Source organism: Nanorana parkeri, unplaced genomic scaffold, assembly GCF_000935625.1.
Source record: "Nanorana parkeri isolate BGI_ZX_2015 unplaced genomic scaffold, ASM93562v1 scaffold30, whole genome shotgun sequence".
NCBI lineage: Eukaryota > Metazoa > Chordata > Amphibia > Anura > Dicroglossidae > Nanorana > Nanorana parkeri.
Window position 1 is genome coordinate 371,694 of NW_017306298.1, and position 20,165 is coordinate 391,858.

Consider the following 20,165-nt stretch of genomic DNA (forward strand, 5'->3'; position numbering starts at 1 on the left):
GTGTGTGTGTGTGTGTGGGGGGGTGGTGCAGGGTACAGTTCCAGTGGTAGTTTATATAATGGGGGGGGGAGGGGCGAAAAAAAAATTTCTGCCCCGGGTGCCCAGAACTCTGGTTACGCCACTGACCACAATGACCACAAAATGTCAGTATAATAATCAGCTATACTATACTAATAAGCAAATGGCTCAAGGAAATTATCTTTGTGATTCTTATTTCACATCAATGTAGATATTAACTATGACTATGCATTGTGTCATGTTTGTATGCAATTAGTGTGACAGTACAGTACAGTACAGTACAGTTGCCATGCACAGCTGCTCCAGATTTTGTCTGCTCCAGTTTTGATAACTTTCCCCCTCTGTATTTGCAGATATGTACTGCATATGTTTTCTTAGATACACCAGAACACTTTTCCTTAGTCATATGACAATGGCTGGTTGAGGCAAAAACGCTTCAATGCCTGCCTATTGTATTGATGCTGGTGGAATAAATACAGAATAAATACAGATATTTTGAGGAGGAACTTTGCATTTCAGCAATTATATTTTCATGTTATTATATTTCTACAATTTCATTTATCAATTTATCTTTCTCAGTAATCTATTTCTAATCCCATCTCTCCTTTCTTTCTAGAGGTAACCTCTCTATTCTTATATTTCCATCCTCATTCTCCAGGGCTGTCCCTACACTATTCACCACCTGAGGTATGGTCATTAGGGGGGCGCTATCAGTGCATAGTTATTCCAGGGGGTGGTGGTGCTATCAGTGAATGGTCGCCCCGGGGGGAAGGGGGACTTGGCTGTGCTGTTAGTGGCTCTGTCCAGCATCCTGTCCAGCTCACTGATGTCACTGGTTGCCAGGAGCTTAGCAGAATGCCAGCCAGAACATCCCATTCAGCTCCTAGCAACCCTTGATGTCAATGAGCTGGGCAAGAAGTCGGGCAGAGAGTCACAGGTTGCTCTTTTCAATCTGGAACACTTAGGATTTCCCCCTGCTGCCCCCCTACCCCTACACCTTCTTCCCCCACAATGAAATGCCACTTGAGGCAACCAGCTCAGGCTGCCTCATTGTAGGCACGGCCCTGTCACTCTACCATGTCTACTGACCTCAACCACTGAATCTTCTTCATATATATGTTAGTAAAACTCCAGTTGATAAATTTTTCCACGATAGTTCATCCCTACCTCTCAGAGAGTCCCCTGAATCTTTCATAGGCTTTTTTTCCTGGGGTATTGTAATCATCATGATACAACATACACCAATGGACTAAGGTTAGTGCTTAGACTGTACTCATCAGTTATATAAATCCGGTGACTACATTGCAGTACACTGGTAAAATTAGGCCAAGAAAATTTTTGCAATTAACATTCCTTTCAAAAATGACAAAATGCAGATGAGTTATTTGTTTATGTGTCTGACTCAGTGTGACTTTCAACTAAATCTTGACTTTGTTGTACAAGTTTTGCAGAGAGACCTTCAGAAGTCCCCCAAAATAAATATCTGTGGGAATGAAAGCGATACACAAAGCTTGCCTGTTTATTACTCAAATTAGCATGCAGCAGATGCTGTGGGAAAACTGCTCTTCAGATTGACCACCTAAACCAGTTACAGCTTAGAAGTGATCAGGATGATTAGATAAACAGCACTTTTTCTGTAGGAGAGAAAATAACATATATAATCATGACGGAGGTGAAGGCGCACAAAACCAAAAACATGCTTGGTATAATTGCTATAGAGCATTTTTTTGGTCTTGTGCTGGTGGAAACCAAAAATTCCTTTACTAAAACAGAACGAAGTACAGTGTTGTTTCTTTACAATAAGAAGCACGTGTGGCTCATCGTTTCCATCACACATTAAAGCCCAACTCCAGGCTAAAATGTTTAATACTGTCCCCAAACAGGACATTTTCTCCCCTTCAAGATGTCCTCAGTTTCTGGGTTCACTGACTATTAGGGATGAGGTTTAGTGGGTTAGAGGCAGATTAGATGAGGGGGGGGGGGGATCTGAGGTTCGTAGTTTCAGAGGGGTACTCACTGGCCTTTCAACTGTGGTTAGCAGGGTTAGCCAATAATGGGGGGCTTTTTTTGTTCCAACCCCCTCACTATAAGAGGGTAAGTTTCCAGCAGCCATTTGTTAGTGTGAATTGCGGTAATTATAGAGAGCTGACAGACTGTGTAGGAAGAGTTAGTTGCTATATGGTGCTATATTGCACTAAATTGTGGATTGCAATGTGGTGGTGTAGTTCAGAGACCCAGCAGCCTTTTTAGGACTTTAGGACCAGGTCACAATCTGTAAATAGAGAATAAACCTTTCAGATTCTGAATATGTAAGAGAAGTACAATCAATATAAATAAATAATTACAACTCATTTTAATATGTGTTTGTGTGTGTAATTGTTACCTCCTACAAGGTGCAGTACAGTCAACTAATGGAGTCTGGTCTAGAGCCCACCCTAGCCTATGGTTGGACAATCAGCCAGCAAGCTCCCTGTGGTAGACGAACAACACTGTGCAATGCAATACAGCCTGGTTGTCTTACTGTGCCAGCTTCACCCTGACAGTTTGAGTTGTGCTGTAAAAGGAATTCATGTGCTTCTCAGCATTTTGGCTAAGATCAAGTGTAGTATCTATTCTTATCAGTGTTCAGAAGGTGTAATATGGCGGTATGCGGTAAAATACCCTTTCTGAGATGATGGGTGTAAGCAACATGCCCATTCCGCGCATGCGCCAAGTGCCGCTAAAAAGACCATGCTCATGCGCACAACGACCATTTCCCATAGAAAGACGCGCAGTATGGTGCACCGGAAGTGAGGCGTAGATGGAGCGTGTTCTAAGAAAAGCGTGCCAAAGGCGCACAGGAAGTGATGTATTTGATTAGTTCACTTCCCTATTTAAACCGAACCTGCCTGTCACTTACTTGCTGGATTGTCTTATCAGCTCCTGTCTGTGTTGTGTCTCCTGTTTCCTGTCTTGAATATTAGCTTGCCGATTGCCTGGATTTTGACCCGTTCCTGCTTCATCTACCTGCCTTGATCGATGCCTGCCTTTTTGACCCCGGATTGTTTTTGACTACTCTTCTGCCTCTTCCTTCGGTACTGCATCTGACCTCCTGGATTTTTTCCCCGCCTTGCCTCGACCTTGATTTCCGGATTACACTTCAACTTGCACGGTTTCATAGCCACTGGCACTCGTGCCACTCTGTGTCTACTTGGCCTCTGTCACCATTTTCAAAGGCCATAAGACACGAGGTGCAAGGGAAGCCTCCTCAACCATGCAGTCTCCCAGACCAGGTTCGTAATAGTGGTGCTCCCGAAGGGTACTGGTTGTGGGAAGGAAACCGAATTGAGTGTCCACTCATGTAAAAGTTGGGGTCAGGAATACTTCTCTGGTGTCTGGTATCTCGAGAGTACAAGTTCCTACTGATGAGAGCAGATCCACAGGTTCCGGCCATGGGCCTGCGGTGCTGCGCCTCCTGAGGGTGGCATAAAGCAACATGCCCATTCCGCGCATGCGCCAAGTGCCGCTAAAAAGACCATGCTCATGCGCACAACGACCATTTCCCATAGAAAGACGCGCAGTATGGTGCACCGGAAGTGAGGCGTAGATGGAGCGTGTTCTAAGAAAAGCGTGCCAAAGGCGCACAGGAAGTGATGTATTTGATTAGTTCACTTCCCTATTTAAACCGAACCTGCCTGTCACTTACTTGCTGGATTGTCTTATCAGCTCCTGTCTGTGTTGTGTCTCCTGTTTCCTGTCTTGAATATTAGCTTGCCGATTGCCTGGATTTTGACCCGTTCCTGCTTCATCTACCTGCCTTGATCGATGCCTGCCTTTTTGACCCCGGATTGTTTTTGACTACTCTTCTGCCTCTTCCTTCGGTACTGCATCTGACCTCCTGGATTTTTTCCCCGCCTTGCCTCGACCTTGATTTCCGGATTACACTTCAACTTGCACGGTTTCATAGCCACTGGCACTCGTGCCACTCTGTGTCTACTTGGCCTCTGTCACCATTTTCAAAGGCCATAAGACACGAGGTGCAAGGGAAGCCTCCTCAACCATGCAGTCTCCCAGACCAGGTTCGTAATAGTGGTGCTCCCGAAGGGTACTGGTTGTGGGAAGGAAACCGAATTGAGTGTCCACTCATGTAAAAGTTGGGGTCAGGAATACTTCTCTGGTGTCTGGTATCTCGAGAGTACAAGTTCCTACTGATGAGAGCAGATCCACAGGTTCCGGCCATGGGCCTGCGGTGCTGCGCCTCCTGAGGGTGGCATCCCTGGGATGCCAGAAAATCACTATGGATTTGGGAACCCACTGTGTTTCACTGGCACTAGGTCATGGCATCTAAAGCTTATTTTACACCACGCTTCTTGGGCAGGCCTTTTGGCTTATCTTGGCCAGTAGGCCTGCCATGTCTTAGCACTGGCACTTATTTATTCACTTATTATGCATGAGTGAGCAATTTGACCCCACAGAAAACAGAGGGAGTTGGTACCTTTGAGACCTGCCCTGATGTTAGGGCAGAGGTTCTGTGGCCCCTGTGGGTTTTCTTTACCTCTCCCCACTTGGCGGTCTCTCGGGGGCCCTCACCTAGTACTTGGTGGACCGGCCTCGGCAGGTCCCTAAGGATTGGGGTCCACCTACCTTTGGCTAAGTGGACCAGGGTTACCTTGTCCCTGTCAGGAGCCTTGTGCTCAGGGGGGTTCAGGGAGTCATGGCCCTTCCTCTTTGGAGGTGGACTAAAGAACGCTTGTGCTTTTTTTTGTGTGTTGTGATTTCACAATTTACTTTTTTTGTTTGCTGGGTGAAGTTTGTCATCGATGCATGCACCACAGACTTTAAAAAAAAAGTTGTTTGAAAAATACATGTAACTATTTTAATGAAATGCATAATTGGATTAAGTGTGTTTTTTAAATCTTCCAGGAGTTAAACTTCAGAAAATGCAGATACATATTTTATATAGATACACATAATCTTCAAGCTAACCCATTTAGAATATGTAAAACAAAAAAATATAAAAGGTAAAAAAAAAAAACAATCCATGGATCTGAGCTCTGTGAACTTTAGATTGTGTATTAAAATTAAATTAAGTAAACATGATATATTTTGGAATAATCTTTCATCAATAGTGTTAACGAGCACTGGAGGTCTGTTGATTGGTATGTTGGAGTTAAGTCTTGTTGAGTGGTCTAAAGGATTTAGGAAGGCTTATTCAGTATTCTATTCAGAATGGCCATCATATCATTTTAATTAAAGATATATATAACTTATTGATGTTTCTTGAGTAATTAAAAAATAATCACTAAATAAAAATGGTATAGAAAATTGGTTCTAATCAATCTGGGTCTTACAGGTGTTTGTTGAGTGCCCATTGACCTGGGAAGATCACTTCCAATTTCAAGTTTAAAGATACCTGTTGACATGGACAACTTGACATTTTCTTGTACATTTTATACATACAGCCCTTAGTGCGCTGTTGGCTAAACCAGTTAAAAAAGCCCCTTCTTTCGTTTTAGGGCCTCCCTGGGTTTGTATATCAAGTCCAACGTGCATTACATGGCATAAACAAATCAAATTGAGTATGTGTCCTCTGTAATAGTTCTTAGCGCTTCAAGACGGGTCAGTTGTCTTGTTTGGTTTCCAAACTTCTCTTCAGCTGCTTAGGAAGACACTTAAGTCAAATGCTAATTACTAGCGGTAACAGCTGAGTCTAATATTTCAATGGTTCCTGATCCTGCAATAGGCCGCTTAACCCTTTAACCCATTCAACGGGTACAAATTAAACAAGTGCTGTATTAATAACTTACTGTGCCAGTAATACTGCTATATATAAACTTTATGTAAACACATACATGAGCTCATACAGCTGAGCTGACAGATATATTAGAAGGAAGAAATGGGCATGAAATATTATACACTTGAAATTTACACATACAGTATATTCTGTTTATGTCGGTGATGTCCTTGTGATTAGCAAAACATTAAAGAACTTTAGTCAGGAAAATGTCTCTAATAAATTTACATTACAAATAGTTATGTGTCCTCATTATTGTCTTTTTTCTTCAAGATTCAGAAAGAACTTTAATTGGTTTTAAATAGAACTTGTTTGATTCAAACATTCTGGATTTTGTGCACCCAGAACTTTGCTTAGTGACTTCCTGAATTTTAAAGTTGAAGTTTAAGCTGCTTATATTTTGCCTTTATGGTTTCTTCCTCTGTCCTTATCAACGTACCAATGAACTTTAAGTAAAACCTTTTTTGTTTTCATTACATAGTTTATTTTAGACCCAGTAGGTGACATCATCACTGAGTGTCTTTGCTTCTCTATGTGGTAGGAATAGGCCAGTATGGTCTGTGAAAACATTACCGCACCCTGCTTCAGTACTCAAGCAAGGCCTGATGCAAGCACCAGACTGGCTCTTGGAGGAGTTATGCAAATACCAAAGGGCCTATATAGACTGGTGCCAGTCTGAAATAGTGGGATTTCCTAGGTAGACGGCATTTGCATGTGAACCACCCTAGGTAAAGCCTAAATCTGATGCTGAGCCTCTATGATTGAAAGAACTGAAAACCAATGAATAAAAGGGACCAACTTCAACATAACCTTAATATTTATGCTTGCTAGCCATGTAAATGTCATTTCAAATCTCATTGACTAAAAAATAACTGTTATTTTTTTTTTTAAATAAGGATCCTTATCCTGGTGCTTTAGCTTTGTGAATTAAGCCTAATATGTTTTTAAACACATTGTTAAGATAGAATGATAAAAACCCTGTTTGCCCTGTTCAGTTTTGCACAGTTACACATTTCTATACAATTTGCCATTTTATTCTATATAGTGTATGCCTTACAGTGCTGTATCTGTAGAGCAGTAGTGGACAACTTTCTAAATACAAGGTGCCTCAATTGTGCTCCATGATGTGTAAAGATTCCGCCCTTAAAATTTGCTCTCCCCGCATTTAAAGTGACAGTAAACTCAGGAGTTAAATCCTAAAAATGCATTCAAGTACCTTAACTATTAGCAAAAATGTATCTCATTTGTGTGTCACTTGGCTGTAGATCCTCAAATCATCTCTGAATTGGTGCTGACACTGTCCTTCCTACTGGAGAGTGGCTACTTTTGCTCCCCATGGTCCCTGCGGGTGTTACAAAGTAGCCACCACTCCAAGCTCGCGCCTGTGATGGACTACAATCTCAATACAAATTAGTAAAGTAAACCTGAGATTGTAGACTATCATTGGAGCGAGCTTGGATTTTTGTTAATAGTTACGGTATTTTTTTAATATTTAACACCTGAGTTTAATGTCACTTTAAGTAGCAATGTTGTCTCATTCAAGGACATAAATGAATCTTTCCTCTATAGTATGTTCTTCACTCTCTTCAGCACATACCAGTGACCCTAATGGATACTTGAGCTCTTCGTAGAAGAAAAGAGAAAATAAAAATAATAAAGTTGTAACTATACCCTCACCCCCCCAAATATCATTGTCTTCTCTGTAGTTGGTTGACTGATTTTCCTAACAGTTAATAACTGGGACTGGCCATATGACTACAGCCAGGGGCGTATCTGCCGCGAGGCAAACAAGGCGTTTGCCACAGCAGCCCCATCAACTCTGCATTTAAGATGTAGGAAGTGATGGCAAGAAGATGGCGGGAAGTAAGTTGAATCCATGGGGGTGATTTACTAACCTAAACACACACACACACACCAGGTGTGTGTGATTTTCACACAGCAAAACGTATTTATCAACCAAAAATCTCTAAAAGCATATTTCCACTAATGCCATATATGGAAAAATCATGCACATGATGCATATATAATGCTGCTTCACAGTTTAGACAAAAATGGTTAGCTCATGCATTTACATTCCTGCATTCATCAACACAAGCAACATAACATAGAGCTAATTTACACCACATTACCTTGCAATTCATTGCAGGGCTTTGCACAACACACCTGCTGGGTGTGTACACACTACAAAGGTGTTTCGATTCCTCCCATAGATCATGCTGGGAGGGAACACACTACAGAGGTGTATACACGTTCGTGGTGTGTTTAAAAGGTTAGTAAATCAACCCCCATATGTCAGAACTAGCAGTGTGTAGGACTCTACCAATGAGGTTTTCTAAAATCATTGCACTTTACATAACTGACCAGGAAGAGGATTGTTTTCTTCTCTGTTCAATACATATGTCTTGATTTTACAATAGCAGAACATTGTATGGCAATTTGCAGTTGTATAACATGAATATACAGCGTTTGTAACAATTACCAATAAAGAAGCTTGCTAACTAGACAAAAAAGAAGAAAAACTCAGTTTTTATACATAATAAAAGTTTCCCTTAATAAAGTACTTTCTTGTTTGTTTTTGTCTTCTCTGTGAGTTTCATTCTGCAGAGTGAATTATTAGTGTGTGTGAAAACCATAACAATGAACTTCTATATTTGTCCCCTTTCGGTCTGATTTGTTGTATCAGTTTGGTAAGTGCCAAAAATAAAAAAAATATGTTGGTCCTGCCCAAAATTCAGTGCTGACCTGTTCAGTATCAACAATGTTATCAGGAAGTGTGCTATGACAACAGAACACCTACCCCCATGTTATCGAGAAGAGGAGAGACGAAGGTGTCCTTTAGATCGAACAAACTTGCTGTCCTAGGATATCTTCAACAGTTAGTGAGTGTCTCATCTTTGGACAGGAAGTTTGTTACAGGCAGGATCACCAGGTGAAAATAAAGGGGAAAAAATGCAAAAAGAAAACTAATGCATCCAACACAATAAGGACTGGTAAGCTGCAACATCTTGCATTTTTGCTCTTGGTTTTAGATACACTTTAACACTGAACTGATAATAATAGTTATGTTACATTACATTACATAATGTTACCTTGATGTATATCCATTATCAGTAGGAGCAATTATGGGGGAGGGAGATTTGGTTCCTACATTTGTAGGGCCATGACACCATATTGAGGAGGGGGGAATTGGGAAGAGGAAAGAAGGAAAGAAAACACAGGATGGAGAAAAAGAAAAGACTTCTGTCTATATCATAAAGACACAGCTGCTGAGAGAAGCAGCACCACCAGCCTCTGTTAATGTAAGGTGTCCCTTAAGGGGATGTTGTGAATCAACCTTAAGGAGTTCCTTGTGTGACCTGCCTCATCTCTGATTTGTAGATTTGCTTGGTCAAGAGAGAGCTTGTCAGCATCAGTGGTGTGGGGCAGCTCAGCAGAGACCTGAAGGGTGAGAGGACATGTATTTACCTGGCAAGATCCAATGGGGATCATTGAAGGGTGTTAGAAAATAAGTATCCCCAACCAATGTGACATCATTAGCATAACAAAAAGAATAAGGTGCTATCTTACTAAGTGTTTACCCAGCAAGTTTATTACTTGCTTTTTAGGACAGTAATAACACAGAAGGGGGCCTTTTTGTCTTAAGGCCCCTATTACCCAATTTCTCTGTTGTGTGAGCTTTATTCAGCTGCAGACCTTTTGGATTTCTGAGGCCTAAAAACTAAGTTAAGTGTTATTTAGCCAGCTTCTTGCCTGTTTTTGTTCTTGCCTGCTGATCTGCTAATGTAGTTAAGTGACTCCTGTTAATGACTTTGGCTTCCTTAGTTACTGTAGTTCTGTCTATTGTTCTGGTACCAAGTTAATCCTACTGCTGACTATATTCCTGTTTGCTAATTTGGAACTGTGTTGCATTACTAGCAACAGCCGCCAACCTATTCTTTTAGCTGTCAGTGGGAGGCATTTGGGACCATCTAAGAGTTCTCACCACCAAATTCCACCATCAGTGGCTTTGGTGAAAACTAGTTTCTCCAGAGTTTCTTCATCTTGGACACCTATGGCAGCGTCCTGCAAGTTTACCATTATCATGCACATGTGGTCATACCTATACATATTCAATGTTCTAAGCATGTTAAATGAAGTGTATATGAGGCAACAACAAACATCTTAAACTGTCTATGGGACTGTATAGAAGGCTGCACTGCTTTATGTATTACCAAGAACCTATTTATCTGCCCCTCTCACCTTCCTATTGTTCAGTAATGTGAATTGCCAATAGATATAGGAGTTAATGGGCCAGAGCACAAGCATGTGAGCTCTGGCTGGAATTTGAGGGGCCCAACTGGGGCTGAACCAAACCACCCAGCGACTCTACAATGAAAGAAGGAATGTGTTCCAATCCTAATCTCTTATTAACTGTGAATGCATCTAAGCTTCATATGTGAATAAATATTTCCATGAACAAATTCCTCTCTAAATTCAAATGTTTTAAATTTTCATTCCTTTAACACGCCCCATTAATTAAATAGATAGTTATTATGATGTCTCTGTTCTGCGTAGGTGCACACAAACTCATTTTCATCTACAGCAGTACAACACAGAAAATCACTGAAATTATTTAGAGTACATAATACTTTATAAGGAATCTGCAACTTCCTTGTGATTCCAATCACTAATAAAATCCCTAGATACTGACCATTTATAAAGCCAATAAGAGATTTGATGTGTAAAAAGGAAACTACAAATGGGTGGTTAGAGTGTAATTGCACTGTGCATGCCAGAGAATTGTCAGCTGCCACTCATAAACAAACAAAAAACTACATAGAAAACTAAACTGGTGACACTAGTCCTAACTATCAGATTGTAGGAAAAGAATGCCAGTATTATCTGCAGAAACCAATCAAATCCCAGTTGTTGCTTTATTGGGGCAGTCTGGTTAGCTAACTTATTAACTTGGACACATTGGAGTCAATCCACTAATGCATAGAGGTATAAGTTATACTTTATTATTAATAAAATAGAAGTTCAGGCACAAATTTTATTAACCCTTGCAGTGGGGCTACCTCTACACTGCAAGTGTTGACTGCTTGTTTTTGCCTAACGTAAAAAAAAAAGTTATATTCACCTGATCTTTGGAGTTGCTCGGCTCTTACACTGGTCCCTGTAGCGTCTCTTCCCCTCTGCAACAGCGGTCTAAGGTCCCTGAGTCATCACATTCAATACACTGCTGATATACCATCGCTGCGGCAGAGTAAGAGCCAGGCTGGAGGGAGCACTGCCGACTCTGAGGATCGGATGAGTATTTGTTTTCTTTTTGATCCTAGGCAAAAATTAGCAGTTAACCCTTGCAGTGGGGCTAGCCACTAATAAAACATGTCCGTGGAGTTCTTCTTTCACTGTTTTTATGTTATAATTTTTCTAAATTGAATGATGACAGATCTGCCCATTCACAAGTCATATGTTTAATACCTAGCACCTTGTTAATAAATATGTATATTGGTTTAGTTGGGTCAGGGAAGTAAGATGCACTAGCAATCTTAGTAACATTGCTTTCACTGAATGTATCCTTAAAGGAGAACTATGAGGTGAGTGCTTTTCAATCACCTCATAGTTCTAGCCGACCTGTGACAATGAGACTGTCACAGGTCGGCTCAGTAGATCGAGAAGTGAGCGAACACATACCGGCGTTCACTCACCTCTCGATCCTGTCACGGCTCTCTGCCGTGGCAGGGGAGGGGCTGGATTCCCCCCCTCCCCGATCCGCCAGCGCTGACTGGCAGATCGGACGGGGGAGGGGGCGGGTACAGCTGGCTCTGCCTCTAGATAGGCAAAGCCAGCTGTCAGTCACGCAGCTGGACGGATCCAGACATAATTGTCGGGATCCGCTTCAGCTGCGGCATCTCAGTATATGCAGTAGCTCGCGGTATACTGTGGCGTCTTAGTATACCGCAAGCTGAAGCTCGTGGTATACTGAGCTTAGGGTGATGGGAGGACGCTATTTTGTGTCCTCCCGTTACCCTAAGGAGAACTATGGGGAAAAGCCTTAACCCCATAGTTCTGCTTTAATGTTTATGTTAATAATGCGAGTTGGCAATATGTTTAATTGCTGATTTTTGCTTATCTTTAAACCAGTACAGGATATATACACTAAATCAATAAAAAACGCAAACAAAATATATTATTATATTTTTCATTTATCTATAGAGAACTGTCAATTTACACAGCACTTACATATTGTACATTCACATCAGTCCCTGCCCTCAAGGGGCTTACAATCTATCAATTAAGTTAATTCTACTTTATCCAAATTATCCCCATGTAGATAGGAATAATGGCCAGGGTATCAGAGAGCTGGCACCAAGGGTGTTTCCACATCACTAGGGGTCCATACTCTAACTGGATTATTCAAGTTGATGTTCATGGGCTTGGCTTCTTTATCTTTTACTCTGGAGGCTTCTATATGTTAATTTGAGATACCCTGGAAAATAAAGCCCTAGATATAATACTTCAACAATCCTAATCTTTTGAGATCATATGATGCCAGTAGAATTTCTTCCTATCTACGCTGTAATCATTTGAACAAAGTGAAATAACTAGACCACAATTTCTTTTTCTTTTTAAGTGATTTTGGTAGGGAGATTGACATACTAAAAATATCAAGTGTGCTTCTGTCCTAAAATCCAGATTTCACTGTTTTCAATGGAAAAAAAAAAAATCATAATGTTATCATAATATTATCACTGCATTTTACTAGGAATGAGCAAAAATAAGAGTTTTCATTTCAAATTCCAGTGAAAATTATGAGATTTCATTAGTTTTGCCATGTTTAACCAGTTGACATCCGCGGTGTTAAACCCCCTTCCCATCCAGGCCATTTTTCAGTAATGAATGGAGAAAGTTTAAGAAGGCCTGCCATAGACAAGAGTTCAGATTACTGCCTTTGTAGCTTTGATTTATGTTGCACTTCAATATTGCCATTTTCTTTATTCATCTTGTACAAAACGGTTAAAAACTTGTTTTTTTGGGAGAAATAGTGTGCCAAAATGTAAAGAATTGCTAAACAACATTTACAAATGATCTCTTTTATGTGCATTTTACTTTGCCAGTTATAGAAATAAAACAAGAGGATTTTTTTTGTATTATTTTATTTGTTCCGTAATTCTCTCCAAACATTGATCTTTCCTTCTATAAATAATCACCCATTTAAAGTTTATCTGTTCGTGAACACAAAACACTGCTAAATTTCCCAAGATTAGCGGAAGCGCTAATGCGGTGTCCCAATTAATCCCCTCACTGCTGGGGAAGCAGCCACGAATGGCTGAGGGATTAAACTTTTCAACATGTTGTAATCTTTGATATTTGATCTTCTGCTAGAATTACAGCTCCCATGTTAAAGAGCCATTCCGGGTAAACTGCACAGTTTCCAATACTAGCATCATAGCCTGGTACAACCTGTAACATGTAATGTGCACCGTTTCAAAATATGTCATTGAATTTATACTTCAAAGATAGAGTGAGGCATTGATTTTTGCTGTTGTGATAATAAAACTACAAGTCCCAAAAGTGATTCTCATAGGGATTCTAACAGTCAAATCTGTGCATATGAATTCCCAGCTTGGCCTACCAACCACATAATCATATAGAAACAGCAAATAATGAGAAATGCTCGCAGGAGCTAAAATGACAAGAAAAGCTGTCCGGTCGGTTTTGCATTAGTCAAATGCTCGGCAAAGCATCATGTTTACTTTGATTTTATCATAAAAAAAGATGATTCAAAGCAAAGAGTGTTTCTGTAGGAGCTGTGTTTTTTGAGGCGTCATCCCATGCTGACAAGGTATTTTGAAAGTATGTAATTATCCAATTAACAGTGAAATATGTTATTTTTGAATTATCTATGAGCTGGGATGAGAATTTAAGTGTGTACAAAGATAATACAAAAACGTTAATTGGTAAACATTAAAAAGTGTACATTATTTATTCGCTTTACAATGTACATGAATAAGAAGAGTAGTAAGAACCTCTCCAGAATGTTGAACTTTTTACTGGAGCTACAGTCTTGGAGGACTTCAGTTAAAAGAGAACTATGGTCAGACCTTTTTTGGCCTTAGTTCTCTTTCGGGTCACAGGAGAACATTTACTAATGTCCTCCTTAAAGTGACATTAAACCTTCAGATTTTTTAACATAAACCAATACTGTAATGTATGCCTTACTGTAATCCATGGTTGTTTCCCTTCACTTTGCTGCTCTTCCTTTTAAATCCTCATGTCTTCTCATGCTTGGTGAGAACTTCCCTTTGCAGCTCAGGGCCTCTTCCTGTAGTGCTGGCTCAGGTTACAAACCTATACAAACATATACACAGACACCGTGTATCCATTCCTGAGACAAGGCAGTCTACTGCAAAACAGAAGTTCTGCCCAGCATGAGAAGAGATACAGATTTAAAAGGAAGAGCAGCAAAGAGAAGGGAAACAACCATGGATTACAGTAAGGCGCACATTACAGTATTGTTTTATGTTAAACAATCTGAGGGTTTAATGTCACTTTAACCCCAAACACAGCAAATAGTGGGCTATTTCCCTCTATATGCTGACAGCGCAGAGCCACAGTGCAGCAGGGAAAGATCCCAACAATATTGTAGTGATTCACCCCGCTACCTGATTGACAGCTGCCTCTCTAGAGCCAAGACAAGCTGTTCCCCTCCCCTGTCTGCCCCTCCAATGAGCACTGGAGGAACACAGAGGGGAGTGCGGAATCCCAGCGGGGAGTGGTGGCTGACAGCCAGTGCTCTCTGCAGGGAGATCATCAACTGAGCGATTATGGGTTTGTGATCACTCAGTTCTCCATCTACAGAGCCAACGTGTGACAGCTTCAGTGTCACACGTTGGCTCTAACTATGGGGATGAATGCATTTTACTCTCCCCATAGTTCTCCTTTAGGCCTAAGGGACAGTGCCTCCATTGCTTGGCAGCAGAAGTCCTGAACTGTAGCCAATCACAATATCTGCAGCCATTAACATCTTGTTGTAGTAACCAGTTATTGATACACAGAGTGAACACTTTATTGCAATATTGCAGCTTTTTTGCTGACGAGCTTCAAAGTTTTTGGGGCACCATTCGTATTGTTTTGTGTATTTCCTGCCATTGTGCAGCTTTCTACTGTTTGGCTAGTTTTAAACTGGCTGCTTTGGGGGTGTCTTCAGCTGCTAGGAAGGTGACATGTGGGCTTCTAGCTGCACCTTTGTTGCCTTTAAAGCTATAGATCCAGGCTATAGAAAAGCTACCCTTTGCAGTGCGTACCCCTCCAAACTGCAAGGGTTAAATGCTTATTTTGTCTAGAGGATAAGAATACCTTACTCTTTGATCCTGTTTGCATCCTTCTCCTCATAAGACCACACCCCCAAAACACTCCTCTTCTCTGCTCAACTAATCACAGCTCTCCAACGTCATCACTTACAATACAAGACCAGTGGTCCTGCACTGCATGTGAGGACACCATATCCTGCCCACATCCTGGGAGCAATGGCAAGGTTTAAATGCTCATTTTATTTAGGGGATGACGAGTAAGGTGAACACCGTATTTATTATCTTCTAGACATAATAATGGAAGGGACACTTATGTTCAGTCAAGAAACAGCATCCAAAGTTGCGGGAAAATCCTGTGTTTACCTCAACACAACTATTCTGTCTAAATTTCCAATATATCATGTTGCTTTATGTTGCTTTTTCTACAGTAATTGTGCTATATTTGCGGTGTATCTTTGTATCTTTGAAGCCTCTCACTGTTCCCCTCTCCTGTGTAGCCATGTGTATGGATCCTCTCACTTCTCCCCTCTCCTGTGTAGCCTTGTCTATGGATCATCTCACTGCTCCCACTGCTCACTAGGGACAAATAAACCTCTCTGATCGAGTCATTAACTCCCTGGATCAATAGAACTTGTGTGCATTCACTTGTTCAGTATTTTCTCTGCTGGATTACATTGTACATAAATTAGCAAAGAAGATTTATTAAATTCACATTTGCAAAGAGTATGTACATAATGTATGTCAAATAAAAACAAAGCATACTGTAAGTAATATATTATAAATACAGTAACAGTAACGCTGAATCAGTATTATTCTGCTACCTTCTCTTGAAGCAGCACTTTATTATCTGGTAATAAACCGGCTCCTGGGATAAGCCCTCTCAGTGTTGAAGTCATTCCTGCCCTCATAGACCTCAGCATATTGATGCGTTTTCTGGGGCACACCGTAAATTGGCAAAAAATGATCTCTTATTTGAAGAATTTGTTGCATTTATGAAGCACATTAGCCACTGTGCACTGGATTATCAAATCTTCCATGTCTCTGTGACATTCACCATATTTAAATTATGGCCAATGGTACATGTACTGCTTAAAATGACGAGGTATTCATTTTATCAATAATTCATAATTGATTTCCTGTGGAAGCCTGCTTTTCTGTATGCCTCTCTGCCTGTCTGTTTTTATTTAGCACATGGCTCCAAAACTGGTATGGCTCCAGGAACTAGCAGGGACCAATGCTGGAAGATGGTGGAAAATATGGTGGAATACTGTTTTTCCTAAATATGCCCTTCTGTGTCCACAGCATTTATCTGAGGTCAGAAGTCGAGATAAAAAACCTTTTATAAAAAATTATCCTAGAGGATACCTCATGAGACAGATGTATATACGATTAAATCGCATCTAAACCCAACAATAACCCTACTAGATTGTAAGCTCTCATGGGCAGGGCCCTCCTAGCCACTCTACTGAAATTATATTGTTAATTGTATTGTCTCCCTCAATTTTGTAAAGCGCTGCGCAAACTGTGGGTGCTATATAAATCCTGTATTATAATAATAATAACAACAATAACATGTAATATTGCAGTTGACCAATATTTAGATGTGGCGGGTGCTTTTGTTTTAAATTTTTTAGGCTTTTTTTCCCCTTCATTTTCCCCTGGTGATCTGACCATTAACACACTTACTGACTTAGGGTGGCACCACTCGATGGAGGAACAATGGAGCCACCATAGGAGAGCAGCATTGTAATCATGTGAAGAGGCAGCATTGTCACCCTGTGTATTGTTAGATGGACTAGCAGATTTAGATGGACTTGACTAACAAATTAAAATCCAGCTAACACGTTTTAAGCAGTTGCAGCAAAAGCTTTTTTGTTCTTTTTTTTTTGTTAAGTGGTTTGTATCAGCCACCTATCTGCAACTTTTACTGGACAGATTGCCCTGTTAAAGGAAGCTGAACACTGACTTGTTGGATCAACTGGTGAAAAGAAAACCTAACAATAGAAAACTAATGTCGCCACTACATTTAAGGGTTGGTAAGCTGCAATATATTACATTGTTCCTTTTGGGTTTAGATATGCATTAAGGCCCCGTTCACACCAGATCCTTTGGCATCCATTTTTCAACAGTTGCCAATGCAAGGACATCTGAAAATAAATGGGTGTGAATGGGAGCAGTCCACATCAGTGCTTTTTGTTGCGCTGCCTTCCGGTAAAAAAAAGTAAAGCAGGTTCTACTCTTTTTCAGTGCCATGCAACGGACTGGTGTGAACTGCTAACAGGTGTCAGTGCAAGGCAGAACCAATACCTTATATAGCTGAGTGCAAATATCAAGACACAAAAAAACAAACCCCCCACTTAAAAAAAACGCAATATAATGCAACGCAATGGATGCCAACGGACTATGCAAACTCAAGCAAATGTACCCCAGTTGTCTCATCTTCCTGGCTTTGATTCTGGTGTAAGTGCACCCTTAAGTATAGCCTTATCTAATAACAAACATGTAATATAGTTCAGCTTACCAGTTAGTGGCTGCATTAGTTTTTCTTTTATTTTCACCTAAAGATCTTACCAGTGACACACACCCTTGGATGACAGTGCTTGCACACCCCACAGGACAACATTAAAGTGCACCGTCACTCAAAAGTTGCACTTTCCACCATCTGATAGTTTGTTTTTTAATTCCCAAAGTTCTGCTTTAAATGAATTGCCACTAATATCCTGGCCAGCCGATGTGCGCCTGTGACAGGTGCCCTCAAATGTTACACCTCTCCGATTCCATAAAGCAGAACTCCAGGGAGAATTGTCCTAACCCTTGCAGTGTGGCTACTTCGCACTGAAGGGTTAAGTGCTTGTTTTTTTTCTCGGTTCAAAAATAACAAGCTGGCTTGCTCTTAGGCCGGTCCCTTCAGCCTATCTCCTTCTCCGATGGTGTCCTGATGGCGATGGTATGTCCTTCGGCATCCTCACGCCCTATACACAGTGTATAGAAGGTGATGACTCATGGGACCTTAGACTTCTGAAGCGGAGTGGGAGCAAGGCAGAAGTTACCATTCTAAGGGCAAGCCGCCTCCGAGGCTGAGGTGAGTATACCTTTAATATTTTTGAACCTAGACAAAAACAAGCACTTAAAGTACAATTAAACCTTCTTTTGTTGCATATATCAAGCTGTAGATATATGCAAAAACATAAAAAAAAACAGGTTATTACTTACCTCTGTCTCTGCCGCATGCTCCCGTCCAATGATCTGAAGATTCTCGAGCGGCTGTGAAGGATCATGGGGCTGGCGTATGCACAGTAGAGATCTTCAGCCGGGAGAAGAGGAGAGACACAGGGTAAGTCAATGCAGGCAGCATGAACATGGACAGACACCGTGGGACACAGAAGACACATCAGTCAGCTGGATCGGATACCGGCACCAGTGCTGAAGGGACTCCTGAAAATTACTGGAAAGAAGAAGATGATTGGATCAAGAGGCATCATTTAAGGTAAGTCCTTAAAGCAGCATGGGGGTGGGGGACTTTAATGTCACTTTAACCCTTGGTGGGAGTTCTGGAGTTCTGCTTTAAACAAACTCAGTTAACTCGCCATCTAGTCCCAGCTGCCCTTCTTGTGTTTTTTTTCTTTCTTTTAACTGCCTCTCACAAGTGTCTGCATTCGCCTGGCTCTCAGGAACTAGAAGCTACGGAGCTGCTAAGCACGCCAGCGCGGCCTCTGTAAGCTAGTCTGTGCAATTACAGAGTGGAACTTAGAAGAAAAAGGCCATTGAAGTGTGATTTGCACAAGCCCGGGGTTGAATAATGCTGCTCATCAGTTATATTTGGAGCTGTCACTTCTTAGAGCACTGTCATCCTACATTAATTTTTATTGAAGCTGTTTTTGCCTCCCATGTGCCCCCCGGCGCTAATGTTGTACTGTTAATAGAAAGCAAGAAATAAAAGAAATGGCTAATTATATCATCTAAATATTGAAAATGCTGTAATGTCTCAATGGGGATATCACACTAATAAGCCCTCGGAAGTTGTTTAAAATGGTGACAATGATTGCAATCAAGACAGTGCATGGTACAGTACATAGTAGTATGTACAAAGGTCTTCCGGTGCTACTATATTGCACATAACTTAGACTCCACCATAGTAATTCATACGTTACATGAGATGTTTTTTTTTATTTGGCAGCAGAACTCCAGCCAAGATGAATTTGAATAGCTCTCTAAAAGATTTAAAAAAAAAACAAAACCAGCTTTTGCTGTAATACTCAGCTCCAATCCAGAGATTTCACCCACAGCACTTTTTATTTCCTCTAGCTAGATGCTCTTAGTCTGATTGCCAGCATCATTCAACCAATTTCCTCTGAGCCCAGGTCATCCTTGACCCATCCCAGCTTGTGACTGGGGATTATAAGGAAAAGCAGAAGACTGATGCACTCATCTCTCTGTCATACTTCTAGTTAGCACATGAACTGGTTTGCTTCTTCTGCTGCTCCCACTACCAGTCTAAGAGTCCTGCTGTACAGGGACTGCAAGAGGCTAATCCCAGGTCAAATTTAGGTTCTTACACTGTTTGTACATGTTATGACGTATTAATGGATACAACGCTGCATTCATTTGTGTTTTCCAGATTTGTCAGCTTTAAAGGAGGTCTCCAGTAAGCAACGGGAACAGCCAGTAACCCTTTGTAGCATTGTGTTACATGCACTTAGTATTCCTTTTTTCTATCATGATGTCCAGAAGTTTAGAAACTCAAGGTTAAAGTGACTGAGTCATTAATTCTAAAACCTCATACCTGGAAATAAAGAATGAGAATATAAACTTTTATTGCTGTGTGCACAACCAGAACTCTGCTCCATTAACAAGATATCCTCATGAGAAGTTCAAAGGAAAACCAATACTTAGGAGTGTCAATCTCCTGGGTCCTCTGAAGCTCTCAATGATTCCTCCTGCTGAGTCTGACCTCCACTCATTACAGGATATGGTATTGATATGCAGGTAAAAATGTAGGTAAATTAACAATAAAATCAAGTAGGGATGCAACGATACCGATACTAGTGTCGGTATCAGTGTTGATACAGAGTATTTGG